The sequence below is a fragment of the Anser brachyrhynchus genome, assembly GCF_964034855.1.
Source record: "Anser brachyrhynchus genome assembly, chromosome: 3".
In the NCBI taxonomy this organism is placed as follows: Eukaryota; Metazoa; Chordata; class Aves; order Anseriformes; family Anatidae; genus Anser; species Anser brachyrhynchus.
In genome coordinates, this window is record NC_137696.1 from 118,213,080 (window position 1) to 118,238,711 (window position 25,632).

General features: G+C 39.4%; 2 long non-coding RNA genes across 2 annotated transcripts; both read right to left on the bottom strand.

The window, feature by feature from the left end:
* Nucleotides 1-1,090: 1,090 nt before the first annotated feature.
* On the bottom strand, nt 1,091-6,397 carry LOC308192451. Its single transcript, XR_013948819.1, has 3 exons — nt 5,508-6,397; nt 3,017-3,129; nt 1,091-2,218 (listed from the first exon to the last, which is right to left on the bottom strand). It is a non-coding gene; the product is annotated as an uncharacterized lncRNA (long non-coding RNA).
* Nucleotides 6,398-19,591: 13,194 nt separating this feature from the next.
* Nucleotides 19,592-25,202, bottom strand: LOC308192452. The gene is made up of 2 exons (XR_013948820.1): nt 24,119-25,202; nt 19,592-21,099 (listed from the first exon to the last, which is right to left on the bottom strand). It is a non-coding gene; the product is annotated as an uncharacterized lncRNA (long non-coding RNA).
* Between the last annotated feature and the right edge of the window lie 430 nt (nt 25,203-25,632).

Below are 25,632 nucleotides of genomic sequence, written 5' to 3' on the forward strand. Positions count from 1 at the left end.
TAGCCAGTGTCAAAGAGAAAGTAAACTCTTCCTATCATATGAATTCTTCTCAACCCATGTACTCATGATCCAGCATTCACCTTTTTAGTTTGCTTGTCCTTTTCTATCAAATGAGCTTCTCCAATGAGCTTCTCCAATCCCTATAGCCACGGGAAGAAATCTGAATCCTGCCCATATGCATCAGACAAGTGCCACTCACAGTAGTCACCCTGCAAACAGGGTGACCTCATTCTAGTGCCCTCATATGTGTAGCTCATTGCAGGCAGTGTACACCTTCACTGGTGCTACAGAAGTTTGCCACAATTCATGCAGGAATACCCTGGTCTGGTAATAATCAGACAGTGCAACCCTTCCTAGTGCTAGGACTTAATGACCCACACCTCCCTGCCAAGGAAAGGCTCCATGTCAGAAGGACATGAACGAATAACCCATGAAAGAAACAGATGGTGTGGTGAACTCCATCAATGAGCATCATTAGATGGAGACCAAGGAAGGTCCAGGGGAGAAACAGAACCAACAGTAGTGGCATTGCAGAAGATTTTTTTTTTTTTGAATTGATTATGCTTGGACAAGAGATGAAGTCATAGGACTAGCCTCAGATTTCAGTTGAGCCTTGAGACCCTGCAGCATGCCTAGATGGGAGACAGTGAGTTGGTATTCTCCAGATCTTACTGCCCTCTCCCAAACCTTTGAAGCAATTTCTAGCACCCTTCTCCATCACAGCCAATACCAGGACAGCAGGAATGCTGGATCACTTGTGTGCAAGCCCTCTCCAGAATTTTTGAATCCTAATGTATCCTGATTATTTGGATCTGACAATGAAACCACTCATTTTTTTAAGTACCTTTGGATATAAGCATGATTTAGGTGCTGTGTTAAAGTCAAACAGAAGAGACTCCCACCCAAAGAACAATGCTGTCTCCTTCACACTCCAATGAGCATCTTGAAAGAAATACCAACAAGGAATATAGATGTTAAAAGGAAACAACCTACTCAGAGAAATTTTGAGTGTAAGGAAGTTCCCAGAAGGAGAGTCAACGAAAGGGCATGTTGTCCCATGGCTAGAGAAATTCTGAAGGACTGAAAAATGTATGACTGGTCTTATGGTTTGTATCACTGCTGTTGTTTATTAATTCCCTGAATAGTAAGAAGTGGCTAGAGACATTATTTCCCACATAATCACAGTGTGAAAGCACATGGATAATGCCAGGATTCACCTTCTGTCAGTTTATACAACCGAGTGAACCAGGCATATCATCCAGAACACCTGTAATGCCAGTCAGCTGGCAAAAATACCTGAAACCTTTAATTATTTCATGAAGGGACTGATTTCACAAGATGACAGTAATAAGCACAGACACAAAGAGACACACATACATTTTAAGATATTGCAATGTATACTTTCATGTATATATGTGCATGCCAAATTAAATGTACAGTAGCCAGTTGTTGAAGGAATCGGCTGATTATTTCCCATTGCCACCAGCTGTCTCCTGCCTCTGCAATGATCACTCAATACAAATGAATGACCCTTGTGTTATGAAGAACAGTTTGTCATTTCAAAGTTTCATTTACCAGCTAGGATAACACGGCTGTAGCTTTTGCATTATCCTCCACAGTGTTCTTATAGAGCTCCCCAGCACCCTGAAAGCAATGAATCAAAATCATTCTGATCTTAGTTCCAGTCCCAGCAATGGCAACACATTCCACAAAATGAGGTTTTAGTTGTTGATATTTTTTTTAAATATCATTTTATACTACTAGGAAAAAAGTTTCTGAAATTTTCAATTCATTTTTCCATTTATTTCCTGAACTGACTTGGCAGTTCCAGATTCCTCATCTCATGCTTCACAAATTAAATACAATGAAAAGATGAGAGCCTTTCATTTTAGGAGCGTGATAGCATTTATGCTTTTACTTATTTTATTTTATTTTCACTTCAGTCACAATTTCTTATATTTCTCTTGTTGTGTTTTAGGCTAAAAGAGATAATCTAAGATGACTGTGCTGTTCTCCCAAGCCATAGCCTGTCAGATTGCTGAATTATCAGTACCTAGTCAAGCAGCACAGTAGAAACAGATCACATATGCCAATTCCCCCCCACTTGGTAACCATTTTCCAGTCACTGGAGGAAAGTGAGCAGTCCAATCTCTCTTTTGCATGATGGAAGTTAGTTCAACTCTATAGCTTAACAGATGTCCTTGGGCAGCAGGTGGTCCTGTGAATTATATCAGAGAAACCAATAAGTTGAGTATTATTCTGGAGGCTCTTAGCCCTCTAACTTGTTAAAAGAACACATTCCCTTTCTCTTTTCCCCTTTTTTAAATGAATTTCCAGTCAGGCTGCCAACTTTATTTAAGAATAGTCTCAAAGAAAGTAAGCAAGGAAACTGCTTTCTATAAAAAAGTATATAGAAGTCTAACATCGATTGTTGATATCTGGAAACAAAACTTTGGATGAGTAAACATACTGAAAACATCCTACAAATATTGTGTACACTGATATCCCCCAATTCAAGCTATTCTGATTTACACCTACAGGAAATCCTCCCCAGATTAGTCATGACAACACAGATGAGAAGGGAGCAAAACCTGTGCTGTCAAAAGCACTTATAAACACCCTAAAGACAATGACCTGAAAAGTCAATCCACATAATTACACAGAGCAGCCACAAATCCTTAATACACTGTCAAGTTTTTGGCTGGTGTTAGCATTGTTTTGCTTTTGTATTGAGGAAGGAAACATATGTTGACCAATATTTCAGCCATATCCATTTTCTTCACAATATAAACTAGGATTCATATTCACTGATACAAACCTCAGAGTGTCTATTAATAGTCATACATCTGGGCAGAAGTGATGTCTTATGTTTAATGAGGGGGACAGAGAGCCCAAACATCTGCATTCAATCCCCATTTCCACAGACTTTCTTTGTGGACATGGTGAGTCTCACAGCTTGGGTATGCCTCAGTTATTCTGCATGTGAAATCAGGATAGTAATCTTTCACTCACTCACCAGGATGTTGTGAAGCTTAACTCATAAATGTTTACAAAGTTGTTTTAAGGTGCTTGACTGGAAAGAAGTATACATGCAAATGATTTCCTATCTGCATCACAATACCGCTGATGCTGAAAAATATAAAGCAATGTACACAGATTAATATAGATCTTATTCTGTGTATAGCATTATAGATTCCAGACTCCAGCAGCTGCAAGAAATAATAGAAAAAGAAAAAGGAAAAAAAAAAAAAAAAAGATGTGCCTTGCATTTTCTTCTGTAAGGTAAGGGCTGTATATTACAGTCTACTTTAATCAATAATATAGTCATGCTACTAAAAATGAGCGAGAAAATGATTTAGGAAAGCAAAGAGATGAAGTCTTAAGGCTGTTTTCTCCCACAGTTTAACTTCCCTGTATTTTGACTTTTGACATATTTTAAGAGAAAAAAAAAAGAAAAAAGAAAAGAAAAAAAAAGAAAAAAAAAGTATGCATCTCTGGCCATTCAGATAGAATAAAGTCTACAGTCAACTATTTCAGAAATCCCCATCCTCAAGTAGAATGGCAGCAGATTTGTATGCAGTGACAGGTTTAACAAATCACCTGAAAATTGGGTGTGACCTGCTAGGAAGAACAAATTGAACTGTAGAAAGAGAATCTGCAAACATGTTGTTTTCTTCTTCAATGAGTAGCTTTCCCAGGGCATTCAGAGATTATGTATTTAGATGTTGGCAAAAAATAAGTTACTGTTTCTCTCTCCTTCTAGCTTTGTACAGCCAGCACAGTAAAGAGAATGTGAATGAATCTATTAGTACTCATGCATCATCAATACATTTGTTTATGAACTTCCTCATGCTTTCAAGACAACAGAGTTGCATAATTAAATGCAAAACTAACCCTGTGGAGGAAAAGAAGTCAGACACTCAACTGCCTTGCATTTTTCCATCAGTCCATGAAAGCTGTGTATAAAAAGCTGCCGGAATGAGAGACACTGATATGCATAGATCAGAGGACTTTTACAGCCAGTTACAGACAGTTTTCACACAGGTATAAATGACTACGTCACACTTAAGGCAGCGTTGAGCGTATTGCTTTATTACATGATGTGTCCTCCAGAGCTGTTATCGCTTCTGATGATGCACAAGAAACAAAGAAACCTTTATTCTGAAAACTCAAGAAGAATTTACAGAGCTGGTACCTAGCAGAAAGAAGGGAGGCAGGATGAACTGTGATATTTCAAAAGAGTCCTTCTGCTGGAAGAGTTGCATGTGAAGGACTTAATTGCAGTTCTTGAGCATCATCTACTCTCAAGAACCACGTCAGGAGACACTGTGCATGTGAAAAAATCCATGCCCACTGTACTGGATAACAGTGTTTGCTTCACCCTTACAAGTGCATATTTTAGTCAATCCAAATCTGGATTGTCCAAGGGAAGGGGCAGATGCCCAGTGATGACCTTTGCTTTGCCCCATTAGGGAGTGTGTTGGCACTAGTTTACCTTCTGTCATAGAACAGGTAGCAATGTTATGAGAGATATGAGGCTGGAAAAGTCTCAAAGCCCCTGGGATCAAACCCTAAATGGCTTCTCAGATTGTAGACAGTTTTCAAAGAGACCTTTATGCCCTGCATACGTTGTAACCTACAAGGAAAGATGTTGAAATAAAGGGCCTAAATTACAGAGGCCATTCATGCCAGAGGGGGGATTTCCCTTCCATTTAAGAGGCTGTTCTGTAGTGTGATGTTAAAGTGGAAATCTGGTTAGTAGCAGATGACACTTTGCCTTGAAACTGTGAGTCGTGTGGCTGTTTTCACTTTCTACTCAGCAGCAGAGGAAGGCACATCACAGCCAACTTCTACCCTCAGATCTACATACATGTAGTCTAGTATTTTCTTCAGTCTGAGGGGAGAAATTAGTTCTCCTCTATATTAGCTCATATTTATGATAAAAATTTCAGGAAATCCTTGCATAAAATTTTCACCCAGAGCACAGTAATATCCCTATTACCACGGAGATAGCCTGCATCCTCATTCTCAAGGATCAAGAACCATGCTTTCCACCCCAACTGTGGATCTTTTCCTCTGTGAAAGCTGATGTTGAAAATTCCTCAAACTCCCTAGAATCTGACCGTGGCTTTGAGAAATTGCCACAGGGCAATTCAGAGCAGACTGTAAATAAATCAGGTGCCTAATCACAGATGCTATAGGGTGTCCGAGGTATTCTCACAGAGTGACAGACATGACACAGCAACAAAGGGAGAGCTTTTTAGGACCAACAGTACAACCTTGCAGAGCAACAGCTAGAGGCCAGATAATGTATCCCTGGTCATCTAAAAACACACTTGTGTTTAGGCAATTGAATTCCTTTTGGTCACTCTTTGCACTGATTTCTTCAGTACTAGATTAGGTGCCTGGGGCTTTGTTTTGAGACTTAGTCAGTCTAGTAAAAATACAGACAGGAATCAACTGGGATTTTTAAAAGACAAGGGGATGTTGTTGAAAAAAACACTCACCAGTCCTTGGCTGCACCATTAGACATTCATACAGCTCCAAAAATATTGGTCAGAGTCTGTGTTTACTTTCTGTGGCTTTACATAACAATAAAAATAATTCATAATTAATGTTATCTCTACATCCATTGCTCCATCTTCATATCAATGTTATCTCATAGATAAAATACATTAGCAAAAACAAAAACAAACAAACAAACACCTAGGTCTAGGCAAAGTACTATTCATCACAATCACATATTTCAAAGCAGATGGGCAGAAATTCACCAGTGGAACAGTTAAAAGAGAGGGTCTGGCTTCCCATTTTCCCCTTCAGTCACATGGTATTACAAAAGATCAAAACAAGAACAATGCAAACCTTCAGAAAGCTACACCAAAGGAAAAGGTGAAATACAATGTGATTTGCCATTACAGTCACAAAATCACAAAGAACTAAGCAAGAGAACAAAGCTGAGTGTTTAACAGTACCAGATAAGTAGAGGAGGCAAAGGAGGGAGAAAGTACCTGTTAAATTACCCTTATCCAGATGTGATCAGATTTCTGCAGAAAACATGGAGCTGAAGGTGGTTCAGTTACAGCAGTGAAATTACAGTAAATGGGGTTACTAAAGTTCTCATCTTTTAGAGGTGAGTAGAAATGTTCAATAGAGCCCTGAAATTCTGCACTGATGAGGGTTTTATTAGTGGATGGATAAATGGATGTAAAACTCGATAAGTAAATTGTACTTAGAGAAGGAGGATTATTTGGTCTAATAAAAGCAAAAGAGTTTAGAACTGGGCTCGGTGCCCTTATTTTAAGACAGATTGATCTAGACTTTGAGATTTTCTGCTATGTCAAAGAAAATGAAAAAGGCTATGGCCCTCTAAAAATAAATGTGTTGCAGATAATATATAGTGTTGGTACCTTTCTACAGAAAAGCTTCAGACAGTAGCATATTTCATGACTTAGGAAAGTCAGTGGAACAATTATGTCTGCAATTACATAAGTCTGTTCTATTTTGCCTCTATCCTAGTTTTATTATATCTTAGGTTTTAACCCAAATCATCATAGGTTTTAATGACTTTAACAGAGATCTTTCTAATTTAAACCAATGTCAGCAAGAGCTAAATCAGATGATTTGTACTCATACGATTAACAACAGATTTCACAGAGCCATCCAAGTATCTTACCTTTACATCTGAGAAGGAATAGACTCAACAGTTTACACCTAGTAGGATTGCAAGAGAAAATAATTAATTAGAAATACATTCTTTACCCCATTTGGGATGATTGCTCACAACAAAAAGTTGTGAACCTCTTGCTTTCTAATACCTCAATCATTACAAGTAAAACAGCAAGACAAGTTAGAAAGACTGTTTATTAGATCATGAAGTCCAGCCACATGGAAGAATTTACTCATGAACTAAGATTGCGAAAGTGACACACCTATAATATAACTATGATAAAAATCCAACAGCACTATTACCACCAGGATTACTATGTTCAAAGAAAACTAAGTGACTTCAAGCTGTCAAATTCTAAGTAAAAATAAATAAATAAATAAATAATAAATCAGTCTTCAATTAAACAAGGAATTAATGTCTCTCACTTGGTGAAATGTTGCATTTGCTTGTCCCTGTTCACACTCACTGCTGAATAATTAATTTTGACATTCACCCAAAGGGAGTAGAGCAGCTCTGTTTTCTGCCCACCTTAAATGCCCAGCTGTTTCTGAAATTTTGACACACTTTTCATACCTGCATCTTATGAACAGAAATCTAAGTAGTACACAGCACACCCAAATATAAGACAAAGACCTGTCTGTGTCTTCAGCTGACAGCACTATTTTTGTAAATTCTGCAGAACTTGGGCACAAAGAATTGTTAGCTGGGATCTAATGCTGCTGAAAATCCACAGCTGATAGCTGGCTAGTAGCAAACTTCCTGATTTGTACCCAGCTCTGTATCATAAGGTGAGGAGATAACAGCCTACCTATGGCAAACTGTAAATCAGTATCTATTTGAAATCTCTCTCTCCTCTCTGAAGGCTAAATCACCCCAGGAAAGACTGCCCTAAAACCCGAAGCCGCAAAAACAAGTTTTCAAAGGCATCTAAATGACTTCAGTTCAGCTTTCTGCCATATTCAAACAAGTGCTTGTGACATAACTGGAGCAATTTAATAAGCTACTAAGCCTGCGTATTCATTGCCCCCTCCCCAACTGTTATGATCCTGTCAGCTGAGGATGGACTGAGAGAGTGCTCCTGCTCTTTTTCAAAGCAGAAATAGAACTGCTTAAACCACCCTCCAGACATGTATGCAGTTTCCAAATGTTAAGCCAGGTTCACTTTCTGGCATTTGTTCCTAACGTGTTTCCAGCCCATTTGAGACAGAATTATTTGATTCCTCTTTTTTTTCAGTCCTGTTTCAGAGTACCAATCATAGCTTCATTCTCTGTGTACTGCATGTGGCACAATGCTGCTCTACCCACGTGGAAATCCCCTCCACATTGTCGCAATCTCACGTCTCATGATAAGTCAGTGATTTTCAAGTGCAACTTCCATTGTGCCACCAGCAACTTTCTCTAGCGACCATGCAGCCATAAACCAGTAATATCAGCAGGCAGACACAGCAGAGCTTCACAGCAGCAGCCCTGTTTTAAGCAGCCTGCAGTATGATTTCCAAGCACAGTTTGAGCATGATCTCAATATTATTAAGCAAGTGGTGAGGATATACGCCATACTGTGGTCAATGTAGAGGGTAACAATATTTGAAAATAGCTTGAAATATGTAGAGGAGGAGCAGCTAGTGTTATCCACATGCACTAAACAGAGCTGAAAAGTAGAAGGAAACCAGATACTCTGCTTTGCAACTGTTAGGCAGATGAAAGATTACTGTACCCATATGATACAATGTCAGTGCACTAGCATTGCAGAAAAGAGTTGCAATAAATTTGGAGAAAGCCTTATAAGTCTCCAAAGGTAAAGCTGTTCTAAATCTAAGACAAATGAACTCAGTTTCAACTGCCCATGCCCATTGCCTATGTAACAATTTAGTGAAGAATAATAAGGAGACATGGTGTAATATGGTGCAAAACAATTATTTGGCACACCCTAGGCTGACCCAGTGATCTTCTGTCCTGGGAAACAGGACAGAAAAATTTGAATTGAATATGACACTCTATGGGGGTAGAAAGGATTATTTTTCACTTCTGTAATACTGTATATTGCAATATATATATAGACTACAATATATTTCACATATTGCATTTGGTTTATGTGGAAAGGGTTGGGGGGGGAGGGGGTCGGGGCTGCTCAAGTGACCTCTGTGAGCAGAGCCCAGCAGCTGCCCCATGTCAGATCAGCAGAGCCAGCTCCAGATGGCTCCAAAAGGGAGCTGGCACTAGCCATAAGCAATGCTGGTTGGGCCACTGGGAGAGCACAGTTAAGAAAGGGAAAAAAGAAAAAACTGCTGTGCTACAGCAGCTGGGAGACAGGGGTGAGAACATGTGAGAGAAGCAGCCCTGCAGCCCCCTGGTCAGTGCAGAAGGAGGGCAGGAGGTGCTCCAGGTACACAGCACAAGTTCCCCTGCGGCCTGTGGAGAGGCCCCTGGTGGAGCAGGCTGTCCCCCTGCAGCCCACGGGTCCCACATGGAGCAGATCTCCACGCTGCAGCCCGTGGAGGAGCCCCCGGTGGAGCAGGTGGATGTGGCCTGGAGGAGGCTGCGGCCCATGGAGAGCCCCCGCAGGAGCAGGCCCCGGGCCGGAGCTGCAGCCCGTGGAGAGGAGCCCACGCAGGAGCAGGGGGTCTGGGGGGAGCTGCCGCCCGTGGGGGCCCCGTGCTGGAGCAGTTTGCTCCTGGGGGATGGACCCCGTGGTACGGAGCCGTGTGGGAGCAGTTCTTGAAGAGCTGCTGCCTGTGGGCAGCCCCCGCAGGCTCAGTTCGGGAAGGACGGCATCCCGTGGGAGGGACCCCACGGGGAGCAGGGGCAGAGAGGGACCGTGAGGGAGAGGCAAAGTATTACGGACTGACTCTAACATCTATTCCCCATTTCCCTGCACTGCTCAGGGGAAAGAGGTAGAAGAGGGTGGATGGGGGAAGGTGTTTTTAGTTTCCTTTTATTTTTTTTCCTGTGCTAGTCCACTAGTGATAAGCAATAAATTATATTATTATATAATAAACTCCCTATGCTGAGTCTGTTTTGCCCATGATGATAACTGACGGGTGATTTCCCTGTCCTTATCTCAACCCCTGAGCCTGTTGCAATTGTATTTTCTCCCCCTTTTCCTTTGAGAAGAGGGAGTGAGAGAGCGGTTGTGGTGGAGTTCAGCTGCCCATCAGGGTAAAACCACAGCACATATTGATGTAGTACACTTTATTGATGCAATGGATTTTACATATTAATTCATTTTTCAACCTGCATTTTTGGCCCTGGTTTCCGTACTCAGCAAGTTCACAGACACTCATGCTGGCACTTCAGCCCTGTATGACCTTCAAGGCCCATCTTCCAAGAATTTTTTTGGCTTCTGTACAAGTGACAACACAGTTTTGTACTAAAGACATCTCTCAGCAGATAATATCCCTTCTGGGGCCATAAGAACAACAACCTGCACCAATGTTTCACTTGTCCAGTGTAAACCAAGGAAAAAAAGCCAAGAAAAATTCCCTTCCCACTTTTCACTTTCTTCTTCCTTGAAGCAAGGAGGTAGGAATGCCCCTCAAAGTATAGTGATGCCAAGATGACACCATCCAGTACCAGGAAAGAAATCTAATGTGGTCTGTGGAACAGGAAATATGGCCATACCTACTGCATACACAAAGTAGCCAGTGCTGGTTTTTAGTTTTTAGAGCAATAACCGAGGACTTACATACTTTAGACCTGAGTGTGCTCATATTCTTGATATTTCATAGCCTTACTGTGGAAACCTTTGTAAGTCTCTTAGAATGAGCTTCAACCTGTTTTAGTCATCAAGTCTAATGAAGCTCTGTAAAACATCAGAGCAGTCCAGGCGGGAGACTGATCCCTGTGGAATTTATTCTGGGTAGCTCTAGAACTAGAACAGGGCTGTGCATTAGGGTCAAAATCCCTTTCACTGAGATTAGGTGCTGAGAGTCTAAGTTGGTCACCATCAACCCTCTGTTTACTGAATGCACCCAGAACGAGTGGTATCAACATTTGTCTGTGCAAAACATTGTGGAACATTTTTAAATACCAAACAAATGTTTAAACATCACCATCTGGTTGTAGATATATCAATACAAACAACCAAACATGATACAACTAAGTGTGTTAATCAGTGCCTGATGATTAATTCCCACGTCATTTCCCTGCTTCCCTACTGTTCAGTTGCTCCTGTGTTTTTTAGACCCAGGTTCCTCCACTCAGAGCCTGCTTCCATATGTGCACATGCCTACATACACACACAAACAAACAGACATACATATCTAATTAGCACTATGAACAGTGGGATTCCAGTTCCGACCAAGACCTTTGATTCACCCATATTATAAATTATGAATAATGAAAATAATGGAAATGTGCAAACAGAACAAAAAAATGGGACAACGGTTGCCCAGTTGCAGTCTGCCTCCAGCTCTAATTAGACCCCCAGTAGCTCTGCTGCACACTTCATCCATCAGAGTTGCTGCCTCTGACTTCAATTACAATGATGCTGGGTGTGGAAAGTTGTATGAATACACAAAACTATTTTGTCTTTCTGCAGTCCTGTTCATTGGCTCAGTCATACTTTGCTGAACACAGTAATTCTACAAGCCACCATCCCTTAAGGAAAAAAAAAAAAGAAAAAAAAAAGAAAAAAAAAGAAAAAAAAGAGTGTCAAGAATCAAGTGATTCAAATTAAAATACATCTTTCAATAGTTTTGTTATCCATCTTTCCTCCCGTGACACATTTTTTTTATGCAGTAGCGGGCCCAGATTTCAAAGGATGGGTTTCTCATTATCTTATACCAACCTGAGAAAGAAAGGATGATAGAACAGAAGTCAGATGGAGAGATGTATTTTTCTCATTATCCTCAGCTGCCCTTTCCTATTTTGTTTCTCATCCTCCCAATCCTCTGTCAGCTGACACTCCTATTTTGGCAGGAAAGTTCCCTGTGTAAGGATCAAAAATGCAAACTGAATTCCTCCCTAATTTTCCGTTATTACCTATTTGTAACAGGAACTACAAAAGACATCTTATTCATATAAACCTGACAGCCACAAACTCTATGGATGGGTTTTTCTCCCTTTCTCTATGACTTCTTGAAATATATTCCATGTGAATTGCAGGAGAAGTGATAGCTAGCAATGCTTTGATAATTGTGGAATATTTTCATGAAGTGTATGTCTGAAATAGATATAAACCCACAGTCTCTACCATAAATACTAGCAAGAAAAGTATTTTATCTAGCACTAAGTGAATTTAGCAGCAACAACAGAAATAAAATATATCTGCACCATCCCCGTATTCTCTCACTGCTGAAGACTTTCATGTAAGAACAAAAGGGATTTCTGTGGTTTATTGTTATCACGTTTGAACTTGGCTTTGAATGGGAATCTAATTTCCGAACAAATTTAAATGTCAGAATCATGATTTAAATATCTGATTAGGCAACTCACGCTGCTAATTTTCCAGCCTTCCTGTATGTCAATGTCAAGAGACAGGTGCCTCCTGTATCTCAGACTATGTCTCAGACTATAACTGGCTCAGACACCCATACTAGATTTTTTTAGTTTATTTTTTATGTTCTAGATAAGGTTCTGAACACACTGCAAATAATGAGTTCTTGAAAAAAATCTTCATCAAAAATCCTTTTGAAAAGGATTTCTTCAAAAGTCTAAAGATATATAGACTTCATTCTGGTAGAAAACTGGATAGAGGCTGCAACATAGGTGAAATTTTCCTTTTTGAGACAAGGCCTACATTGAAGACTGAATTTTTCTGATATTGTAGCTTCAACTCCAAAAAAAAAAAGGTGTTTTCTGCAGTATCATTTCCAAGAAACGTGAATCAATTATATTTGTCTTACCCTGCTTTACAGCTCTCTCTTCTTTTCTTGAAGATTCATCAAGAGGAGGTGTTCTTCTCTTCTGCCTTAAAAATGTATATGCTACATGATGCTCTTCACTACTAACTGACTGCACTGCCTAATCTAATGGATGATGGACATAACCAAGCAGACAGATTGTTTCTTCTGAACCTCTGTTTCAGACGTAAAACAAAAGAGGTATAACTCCACCTCAGAAAGAGAGGATGACAAAATTGCAATACAAATAGCATCTCAAAGTTATCTGCCCTCTTCAGAGAGACAAAAAGCAAGAAGAAAGAGAAACCAGCTTGATAACCTGGTCCAACACAAAAAGCCAAACACAAACTGAGTTAATCCTAAATCCCACACATGCACCACATGGCAAGGAATGGAAACTCATTGCCTCTGAATGTAAATGTCAGACCCACAGGTGACAAAGACACTACTCTAAGCTTCCCTTTTACTCATCAAAGTATTTTAAATATGTTAAGATATTTCCTCAACAAGCAATACTTGCATATTGGAACCTTATATCACTGCTACTTCAAAGCAGAGGGTTTTGAAGCATGTTCTTAGCTCTCACTGGGAGAAATCACTCATGTAATGAGGATGCAAGGTGCAGTTGCAGCAGGTGTCTACACTGCATTATATATATTCAAATGAATTCAACACCCGCTGAATTACCCTGCATATTAAGTGAATAAAGTTGTCAGATTTATTTGCCTTTAGCTTCTCCCTGCAAATGATCTAGGGCATTTTCTATGTCACCTTTTACAAGAGTGCAGGGTGGATACAGGCAGTTTGGTGTCTTCTTTGTACTTCAGGGATGAAGTGTGAGGGTACTACAACCTTTGTTTGAAGAAGCTTAAACAATCTTCCCTCTCTGTATGTCTCGTTCAGTTAAGAAGTTATTTTTCTCTAAGCCAGTCTGAAGAACATGCTGTGACCTAATTGAAAGCAGTCTTCGACTTCTCTTGGGATTGCCCAGCCAACTTTTCATCCACAAAAGGTTCTCTCCCTAGTGACACAATGGGTAAGACAGACAACCAACTTAGACTTAAGTCCTAGGCTTTAGATAGCTAAATGCACATGACTGAAATCCCAGCTGCACTTGGGAACGCCATGGGAAAGAGCCATTGAAAACAGACATCTACAATGGAAGCCAATCTGCAACTTGTGTGGTAATTGCCATCACACTATCTTCACTCTGAGGAGACAGATTTTCAGATAGTGTATACAAACCCAGCTCCTCTGAACCCAGAGGCACAGGGTTTGCAGCTGAGGATCTGAGTCCTATGCATTTTGCATGAGCCCGGGGCGGGGGGGGGGGGTTGGGGAGTATTATTTTTGGAAAAAATAAAACCATTAACCTTTCTTTTCAATGAAATATTTTGAAGCGTCAGCAGGAGCCTGTGGTTGCTGAATCCTGGCAGTGGAGACTCCCTTGCGGATTTTGGAATATAAGTTTCTTTGCCAAGTATACCAATGACCTTCAATTCTGCAAGAAAACACCTATGGGTTTCACTTTAATGTTTGTCTCACCACCATAATTAGCCTACAGGTGTCATGACGCACACACACATAAAAGGTACACATCGGTGTATGCATATTGAACCGCTCCCTATATAGTGCTATTATGTTGCACTTTCAGCTTATAAACTAACAGAGAAATTGAGAACTTGACTTCCAGCTGAATGGAAAAACAGACCAAATGTCATTCGTTTTTGAAATGAAGGAGAAAAATGCACAAAATTTAGGGAAAATGTATTTGATTAATGTATTCTGAGAAATTCATTGTTGATGTAGGTCAGGCAGGATGGTCTATGGATTCTGGAGGAAGAGATTTGAATATAGTATTAAATACAAATCAGATAACTTAAAAAAATCAATTTTGTTCAAGGGAAAAAGTTCTCTCAAGCCAAAAGAGACTCAACTAATTTTATCAAGAAAGTGCATGTAATGTAGTGTATATGCACTACTATAGATTTTTTGTCTGTTCACAGAAACAAGCAGGTAGAAAACCATGGGAGATGAGTACAGCCCAGCTCAAAAAGTTAATTTTATGGCCTTTTGCAGATATATGGCTTTGACCTAAACCAGGTTTTGATCAATTTCCACATTGTCATCATTCTCCAAAGAATATGAGAGCAACTATAACTTACAAGCAGAGACAAAGAACATCCCTTGTCAGATGGAACAGGGACAACTCAAAAGTGAAATCTGATCCTAGAATATGAAATCATATGAGTGTACTTCACCCTTAAGATTAGATACATTAATTTAAGATTTAACACTTCCCATTTTCTTAAATGCAACACTCCAATCTAAAGCACGCTGTGCAGAGTTTGGATCCAGCTGAATGCATTCCTTACCCTCATCTAATAATGTAAGGGGCAAGAAGGATATTCCCCCTAGAATATTTTTTCCAGTGCCTTAGATCCAAACAAAATGAAACGAAGAGGAAGTACTAGTAAATATATCCTGTTACCAGCATCTTATCACTACATATTATCAATATAGGCCTCACTAAGGAAGTGACAACTGCCTTTGTGCCATTAAAGACTTAATAAATATGATGCCTGCAGATAACAATCTAACAGGTGCAACAAAGGTCTGGAGTTTTGTCAGGTCAGTGCCTGTAAACTTCAGATAGCTCTGCAGCCTAAACTTTACCACGGCTATAAGTGTCCAGCTGCGTTCCTCACTATACCTGGAAAGTAACTGTTTTGAAATCTCAAAGAATCTCTCATTTACAGAGAAATTCAGAGTTTCCTGATGCTTCACTGATTTTAAGAACCGAAGATGTAAAACACTAAAATTCAGTTCTGAGTCTGGAGCAAGACCCAGACTTGGTCTTCCCTTGAATGTCTACTCTGCAAAATAAGAATGAGTCTAGGATTTATCATGTTCTAGGCTGTTCATGCTTTGGAATTCTAAGGGGGAGGACTCTTAAAATGCCATAAGCAGTTCATTGATTCATTAAGAGAAAAAATAATGTGGGTAATAGCTACCTGACTTGTTAGTATAAAATGGCACTTTGAATGAATTGTCTCTATTATGTATTCCAGGTAGCAGACATATTGATCCACCAGAGACATCTTGCTACTCCTATATAACAATATTTTAAATCCTTTTATTTCCTTCAGCCCTACATATAAGAGAATATACCCCTAAGGACTGGACAACATCTGGTATATATAGGGATGAATCACAAGATGGATATAAAGAAAGATCTAAAATCCCTTGACAAAGTAGCTGTTTCAATCCTTTAAGAAGCCTACTGAAAGTTAATCTTATATGTGATTTCAGGATCCAAAAAGTTTTCTACACAATTTACTTTCTCCATGAAATAAAAATGTGATTTAAAAAAAAAACAGAGCTGCCATGTGGATCCCCACAGCAGTGTAGCTATTTTCTTTCAAGTTATGGTTGCTTCTTAACACTGTAATTAAGTTTGAATAATGCTGCCAAAGTAAATCATGCACTTTATACAATTACTGTACAGAATGTAAAAGGGAAATAAAATATGATGTGAGCTTTGTTAAACTTAAAATACACTTGACAATCACTTAACTTAATTAGATACATTCACCTCCTGAAAAAGTTACTGTACTAAAGATGATGTTCACCTTTCCAAAGGAAAATAATCCTCTCCCAGAGCTGAAGGCACATATCTCACCTTTTTTAGCTCTTTATTATCATTACAGTAACATTTCTGTATTAAGTATCACTAGCCTAGCACCCAGTGGACACCTTTCTACTCCCAGCTCTGTCAAGAATGTTCTTGGGGTTGTTATGCCAGCCCAGTGCCTCTGTTTCTAGACCCATTGCTTGCAAGTCTTTTCCTTTTGGAAGTTACTGTAATACTATGTACAGCATAATAGCTAATAATAATTACTGTAATATATGTAATTATATTATGTGCTAGGTAGAGAATAATAGTTATAGTAAGAAATCCCTAATACTTACAGGAAATTAATATTTTGTGGTTATAAACTAACCTAGATTTACAATTCCCTTGGTTTCATGAGGTTTCTTCAATATTTTTGAATAGTTTTTCTTTTAAAGGACACATAAGTGTTCTTTTCTCTTTCATTGTGCGTTTGCAAGCAGTTTGGAACATACATAGAGCTTAGACAATATTGTCCTTTGGTAGAGCTTGGCAGAGCTCCATTTATTTCCATGGGGTTACGACAATTTACCTCAGATGAGGATTGAGCTTTTGTTTTCTTCTACCTTTTAGAGACTGATTTATTTTAAGCATCCTTAGTGATTCAGCACAAAGACTCATCCATTACGGCTTTATATCTGTGAAACTCATTATCCGTCAGGGTGAACCACAGAGAGGAAGTTCTGTCTTGGATATCTAGCAGCACAGTACCAAAACGTTTTGTGTTTGAGTATGATGTGGTTGCCTACACTCCACACAGCTAAGGAGAAAAATGGACAACAATGACTCTTATCTATATTTGGCTATATATACTCTCATCTATATCTATATTATACTGGCATGAAGCTCTGACAGGGGAGGTATTAGGAAAAGGATCTTCACCGAGAAGGTGGGAACAGACTCCCCAGGGCAGTGGTCATGGCACCAAGCCTGCCGGAGTTCAAGAAGCAGTTAGACAATGCTCTAAGACATGTGGTCTGATTTTTGGGTGGTCTTGTGCAGACCCAGGAGTTGGACTCGATGATTCTTGTGGGTCCCTTCCAACTTGGGATATTCTATGAGTATGTATTTCTTTCCCTCAAACCCAAGGTCATCTGAGAGTGAAAGGGTTCCAGATGTACATTTAAAACAACCTGAAAGCTCTTTTAGCTCACACTGTCCAAAGTGGTAAAGCTTGTTTCTATGTGCTCCACCTTTTCTTGCAACACACCTCTCCACTGAGGATATGAAGTGACACAGACTTGGTGATCCCACCACCACCACCCAAGTCCTGTGTCAGTGAGAAACTTCCCTGTTTCTCTCACTACACTTCCCTGGCTGGGTCATCTCAAAATAGAGAAGGTCTGAATTTCAGTACAATTCTCAGAAATACTGAAAGCTGTTAATAATTATTAAAGTATGTTAATTGCTAATACCATGAACAGTAAAATTAATAAAGTCTAATTTCTTAAGGAATCATGTCTTGTGGCCATACATCCTGATGTCTTGTGACCATACATCCTGATGTGTAACAAATTGCATGTTCCAGCTAAGATCTTTGTCCTGTTTTGGTGCATAGAAGGTATTACTCTTCCATGTGGTTTCTCCTGTCTGGACCATAGTCACTCTCGAGCCTTTCCATCATTCAGACTGGTAGCTTCTCCCATGTCTATAGTAATATCTGTAGTCACTGTAGAGATTTTCCAACATTCAGATTCTAATCAAGTCTTACCTTGCTTGAAATTCCCTCCTCTCTTTAAAACATGCTTGACACTTGGTCAGCATGTTCAGAAATTATGGAGAGTACTCACACCCAGACACTCACACAAATGCAATAGAAAATCAGGATAAAGAATAACAAATAAATGATGTATCATGGTAATTCAGGGATCTCTTTTCCCAAGAGAGGGTTTTCCTCCCTCTGGAATGTCAGAACAAGAAGGAAGGGAATGAAGAACCAGTTCAGTTCAGGTTAATACGCAATTTTTCATACCAGAAGGTAAATCGATAAATGGTTGCCTAGATCAATTTTCTGTCATGTCTATGCAACATACTGAGGAAATGTAGTAAGGGAAGCACTTGAGGATGTGGCAAGTAGGAACAGAACCGGCATTTTGATTATTATATCTGGAGAGTTTTGAATTAATATATTTCAGAGAGGGGGAGAAACTTTTTTCACTTGAGACGGCTTTGTATTCATTACACGTACACACTACTGCATTGGTTGTTTATGTTCACTGATTAACTGTAAAAAATGTTATACTATTTAAGTGTGAAGGTCTCCAGTAAAATTATAGAAATGTATTTATGGGTGACACAATATGTACAGTAGTTGTTTATTAAGGTCATTGGTATAAATGTCTGATTGATGCAAAGACTGTGTATCGTTACAACACTGATCGTAAAATACACCACGGGGCACCTTGCCAGAGATGCCTCTCCTAAACAGTGCTGAGGCTGATGCTCAGGCAGCATAAACGCTGCAACCTCTCCCTACGTTGAACCTTTACTGAGCAGAGATTACTGGAGCAGCATCCTGCCCATGCTGACTTCTCTGCGCGCTGGCCCTCAGCGTTACAGGTTGAAGGTTTTGACCGTCCAAGCTCTTAAATCTGTTTTGTGCAACTCCAGTAGTGCAAAACAGACTTAATGCCAGCTTATTGGCGAGTGCACCAGTGTGACGAATTGCCAGGTGGCAATAAGAGCACCTTCTACATTAGCCCTAGAGTGGAGCATCTGGCTGAGAGCTGCTGGAACAGGGTTACTGCCTGCTTCAGCTCCCTACCTGCACCTGCAAGAAGGGAGAGCAACCGTGAGGATGAACCCTGGCATGTATCTTAGTGGCTTCATGTTTTGTTTCTCTAGTCTGCTACTGTCTCTCCATACTCCCTGATGATTACGGGTGCATTCTGATCATTGTAGGTGTGCATTTATAAACACCCTTTAATCCATTTCTAAAGTAGCAAAGCTGAAAAGAAAATGCATCTGGGTTTTATTTGTGCACTGTGGAAAGCAGCTGGTTTGGCCTGCTGCTAAATCTATATGAAACAACCCTGAATTCTGAAATAAAAGCAGACATTCCTGGGTATATTTTTTTTTTTCCTCCAGAGCTGAATAACAGGGAGAGTCCATATGACCATAGTCCAGGCAAGCTGTTGAAAGTAAGAACTGGAAAAAAAATTTCCAGCTTGCACTCTGATGCCAAATTTTGCAAGCATCCTGTTTACTGACTGAGACATTCAAGTGAAATCAGAGCAGTGGGCCATGACCAAAGCTAAAAATAAAATAATTGCAAGAAAACTGTGTAAAGCTAAAGCTCTAATCTCTCAAAAAAAAAAAAAGTATGGAAAAGGTATAGCACCTTTTTCAATTTCATAAGGATTTTAAGAACCCTTCTCTCCCCTAACACAGCTCGACACTTAGAAAAAGCACTTTCTTTAAGAAACAGTCCCACAGCAGCTCAGGCTGGGTACAGATACAGAGCACAACCCTAACTTCCCTGGCCTGTCACCAAAGAGAATGAGTTTATTACAGCATGCAGAGAGAGAGATTTGACAGACAGCTGGCCATCCAAGCGCTCTATTATTAAAGCCTGTGTTCAGCAGGATGCATTGTTTGAAAGTCGTGTTTGCAAAAGCAGTCTCCTACTACTAGCATCTGCATTAACTATTAGTTTTATGAAGTACAAACCGCTTTGCAATGTCATGACACAGAGCAAGCTTAGCCTTGTGCTTACTTGAAGGAAAAAGAAAAAAACATCTCCTGGGGTTATTTAATTTTTTTCCAAACATATGTTGTGAAAGGCCTCATGGCAGTTTGAAGGAACTCTCAGAGCTCCAGCTAGAGGCATGCTGAGACCTTCTCTTTTGCAAAGAAAAAGCTGAAGCCTTTTTACTTTCATCAGGAGAAACAATGAGGATGGAGTAGACTGAAATACAGGTAAATCTTGTTTTGTCTGTACTGCCATGAAGGTAGAACCAAAGAAGGCCTTAATAGCCTGATAGGTGTATTGTCTTGTAGTAGTAAATCTGTGTGCAACACACAGGTAGGAGGTTAATACAGTTTTATTACCAGAGCTCTGGCAGCCTGCTCCACAATCCGACAGCTAGCATAATCTCCAGATGTCCTGGGGTTGTCAAATTGCAGTGCAACAGCCATGAAGGAAAGTGCCATTAATGGGAAGGGAAAAATATTAAAAGTGAGTTTAGGTCTCAAACACAGAACTTATATTTTCCTATAGGCCTACTCAAAGCTTCTGGACATTCATTTTCAATTATTTGGACTCTCCTGAGCATGTTGTCAAAGATGTAGATATTTGGCCCCCTCTAAGTGGATATTTGGGGAAAAACCCTATTAGCTTTAGCTGTAGAAATTCCTCATTTTCATATGAAGACTTTTAAATCCTTCGTGTTTCTCTTCCCCTGAAGTTATGCTAGAAGGCAAAGAAATTATTGCCAAATATCTGTCCTCTTTGTTTTCTAAGGCTACTTTTACTTGCCCCTAAACACACACATACATACAGCAAGTACAACAGGCAGACATAAACATACTCATACTCTCATCATATAGGATGAGGTTGAGCATACACAGTTGTTCATAGAATCATAGAACATCCTTAGTTACAAGAGACCCACAAGGATCATAGGGTCCAACTCCTGGCTCCACACAGAACCACCCAAAATCAGACCCTATGTCTGAGAGCGTTGTCCAAACACTTCTTGAACTCCAGCAGGCTCAGTGTTGTGGCCACTGCCCTGAAGAGCTTGTTCCGGTGCCTGACCACCCTCTTGGTGAAGAACATTTTTCTAATATCCAATCTGAAATTCCCCTGTCAGGGCTCCATGCCATTCTTTCTCTGGTCACTAGAGAGAAGAGATCATTGATGGTTGAAGTTGCTCAGTGAGAAGAGTCCATACCACTTCACTTGGGTCTTCTCTGCACTAGACCAGAAACATAAAACAAATTACAAGGCAGAGCCAGCACAGGGGAAGGAATCAATGCTCATACCCCATGGCAGGTTAGCAAAACATGGCCATCACAGCTAGCTTCAACAGTTAGACTTTTATTGTCTCAAAAGGCTATGTTTATATTACCTCAACAGATAATGAAGAGAGAGCAACTGTACCTAAATTGTAAGACTCACTCACTCAGAACAGATACTGCTCACAGCCATGTCCTCACTAAAACTTGGAGATTTCCCCCTCCACCTTCTGGCTTGCCCTGGCGAGAAAGCCATGCAGATCAGACACACCTAATCTAATCTATCTCATTCATCCTAGACACCTCTTCATGAGATGAATCACCCGCCTATGTTTCTGTTGACTGTAGATGATTCACTGGACAGCTAAACTCACATGAAATTAACTCCATCTGAAACATTCTGCAGGATGAGACTCCGTTTTACAATTACATGGTATTTTAGGAGTTTGAAGAGTTTCTTCTGTTTTTTTATTGTTTTTTTAAAGCTCAAAGAAAAAACTACAAGAGCTCATGCTACTAAGCTCAAGTCCCTAAACATACCAAAGCTGTGAATTTTTACAGTAATCCATTTTCTGCAGTGGTAGAAACATGTTGACTTCCTCTATTAAGTATTATAATTGGTAAGGGGAAAAAAAAAAAAAAGAACAGAAAAAGGTCTTTGGCTGCTATATTAGCTATCACCTCCAAGAATAATTTTGATCTTGCAATTGTAATAGCCAATCTACAGCACAGAATTTATATAAGACATTTTTGGATGGTATATGAGATAAAAATCTTGGCACTCTCATAAACATCAATGTATGTGTCTTAAAAGTAATGTTCATAATTTACATAAACTAAACACAATGAATTGGAAATTCCGACTCTCAGGCAAAATGTGCGTCTAAAAGGCAATTCCAGATTGAATTAAGTGCTAGAAGGACTGAAGCCTACAAAATATTGCCCCTTTTCTCAAGATGATGATACCTCAAAATCACACATGTACATACACACACCCAGCAGTGCATGAGTGGGTGTGCATACAGTCTTGTACCTGTCACCTCCTCCCGTTTGAATCCAGGGAATTTTTTGCCCATGTACTATTCTTTCTGCAGTCTAAGCATCTTCTTCTGCCCAGAGTTTAGAAGCTGCTCTCCTCTCTCTTCCTGCACCCCCATTTTGATTTCAGTGCTGTAAATTGTCAGGCAGACCTGTAACAATAGGTCACGCTGTCTAGCATTTGCGATGTGGATCCAGACACAACCAAACTGCTCCCAACCGTATCTCCCCTCTGGTAAACTCTCAATTATATTCCTCTAATGCAGTCTGTTCCTGGGTCTTCTTTTAGGTCAGTGATGCATTATTTTTCTGCCACAGTGTTGATAAATTTGGGGTACATAAACCCCGTAATATTTTTTTGTTGTTGTGTTGTGATAATCCTGTGACTAGGCTGTTTAAAAACAACAAAAAAATACACTTGGTTTTGATTCTCTTTTGCCTTGTACCTTGACTGAGCATTTACAGCCAGATAAAATGACACCCAGTTGAATCAAAAAGATGATGAAATAAAATGTCAGCATTTCACACCCACCTTGAAATATCTTCAAAATGCTGTAAATTATTAGAGAACTCAGTAGTGGAGAATTGAGCCCAGACAATTAAAGATTCACTGTTTCACAGGTTTCTCAGGTGCTTTATTTAGTTTCTGCTTGGCAAAGGAGAATTAGGGAAATTCACATGAGGAATCTAACAATTCTGATGGTCATCCATGGGATTTTTTACATTGCCTTTTTAGCTCATGTTCATTATTGCAAAAAATCACAGGGAAACCAAGCACATACAAGAATAGAGTTCAGTCCTGAGATTTCTGTGTGTTGACCATGCAAATGAAATGCATATAGATATCTAAAAGGACATTTGTTATGTTGAAAATAATTAGTAAGAGTATTTCAGAATAAAATTTTTATCGTATCCTTGTGCTTATGAAGTCTGTTACTGTAAATGAGAGCTAGTAAAGGTGTGTTTTATCTCCGACTATAAATAGCTGAACTTTGCGAGTTTCCTCAGAGGGACACCATGAGACAGTTGCTTAGATCACGCACTCTGTGCTAAGGAGCATAAATCCCAAGACTAAAAAAAAAAAAAAATCCTCTCTCTTTTTAAGGTTTCAGGTATTCAAGCTACATACAAATTTCACAGACCATGTACTTCTTTTCATTAAATATAGCATGTTTGATTGTCTGTTCACCTAATTAGAATATTGCATGAATAAAACATATTTGAAATTGAAAAATAAGCAAATTAAGTTGAATGTTAAATTTTAAATGCCTTCTAAAATTCCACCTCTGAGGACCAAATCCTGAAGCACTGCTGACTGAGAACCAAGAGTCAGCTATTTAGAAAGGGAGAAAAAGGATCTTAATCTAAAAATGATGAAAAAGGACTTCAACAATTGTCTTAGTTCTGTCACATATTTCCTGTGCTGTCTTGGTTCACTTGCTTAGATGTTTACCACAAGTTTCCTATAAATAAAACAGCACATAATCCCACCTGATTTCTGAGAATTTTAGTGTTCATAAAATAGTTAGTAGTCCAATCAATCATAGATGCTATAGGAATACCAGCCATTATTAGGAGTAGCCTGAAGAATGAGAAGGAAACCCACTTCTCAAGAAACTTGGGTTCTATTTCACCACCACTACTTGCTGATATCCAAAATTTATGAAAATAAACCCTCCAGCTAAGTTAATCAAAACACTGCACTTGGTTTCCACTTCTGATGTCATTGGGCACCACTCAGTAAGAAACAAGACAGGCTGACTAGGAAGCAGCTCACTGTACACCAAGATCTTGCAAAAGCAGATGCTGCCAAACTAACACAGAAAAGAAGGGAGAAGAAAAGTACTGAAGTTCTTGTGTTTAGGAAATAATGTCCCCTGACTAAACATTTCAGAGAAAATAAAACACCTGTTTTTGAAGATATGAGAAAAAAGCACACACCTGTTTTAGTGATAGGAGGCAGAATTCTCATATGGAAAATGAGCAACATTTCTTAAGAACTCTGATGGCAATTCCCCCAAGTGGCTGGAACCAACTGGCTTATGACAGCCAGCTGAGGGCCCCATCACAGCTGCTCAAGATGAAGCTTCTCACACAGCATGGCTAAGAGAATATAATGTTTTGAAAATTGAAGCTGTAGAGGAATAGAGATGTAAAGTATTTGTGGAGACTCCAATGCACATCATCAGTGGATGGATGTTTGATGCTGGCACCAGGAATGTATGAGGGAAGGCATAACCAAGACAGTAGGTTTTCTCCTTAGGGAACAAATGAGATTTTTATCTCTTCACCTGTTAACATGGAGAGCAGACTCTTCCAGAAGAACACCAAGACTGATATTTCATAAGACTACATAAACATGACTGCAACCGCAAGTCATTAGCAGGACTGAGAGCAAGAATCAATTGCTAAGACACCTGGTGCCATATAAGGTACTCAGGGTTAATCAAAATAAGATCTACAGAAGACCTGCATTTTTCCAGACCATCAGCTGGAGATCAGTATCAATATAATGGGCATCTCGTATGGCACTAGGTATTTATATTTTAGTCAATTTCTTCCCTTTGAACAAGCAGCTGGTGAGCAGAGGGAGAAATAGAATAAAAGCTCTCCAAATTACAATTTAAAGAATGGAATTAGAGAAATCCTGGAGAGGAAAGGCTGAAGTAATGTCAACTATTTTAGGAATGTTGGTGACTCAGCCCAAGCCTTACAAGGACACCTTAATTTCTATCAGATTAAAGGTATTCTAAATAAAGGGTCTTGTAGAGACTTTTCCATATGCTCACAGTAACTTCATATATAATAACCTGTTTGATCTTAAACCAAAGTTGAAACACACTCAAAATAGACACCTACCTAACTGTGAGAGATTTTATTTTTAAATTCAAGCCATCTTAATAACTATATTTTCTTTCCATGATACTTGAGTCTTAGCCACACAAGAAGAAAATTGTACCAGATAATTTAAAAGAAATGAGAAAACAATGATTCCTGTGTTAAAGAGGCTATAATCAGAATTTAAACAGGAAACAGTAAATTGTTGTATTCTGATAGAAGGACACAGGGAAATTATGAGGCAAAAATTAGATATTATGAAAGGGGGTAGCATTACTCAACATCCAGCCAACCCACCATCCCTTTTTTGGAAGGCACCACAAAAAAGCATCTGTTTGGTTGTTTTTTTAAAGAGTTTGAAAGCAGGTAATGCGATAACTTTGGACATGTTTATGTGGAGCTTACTTTACCATGAGTAAGGAAAAGCAGGATTGTACTTGAAAATTAGAGGATGACGACTGGCATGAAGGGCCAATTCAAAAAGGTATTAGAAATACCAGTACTAATAGAAAAACCACAGGTGGATAAGGATGAGCATGAGCAACATGGGCACATGTCTTGTAGTTGCTTTGACAAAGGACATCCAGTGGAAATTTTCTTAAAGACGGCACACATTT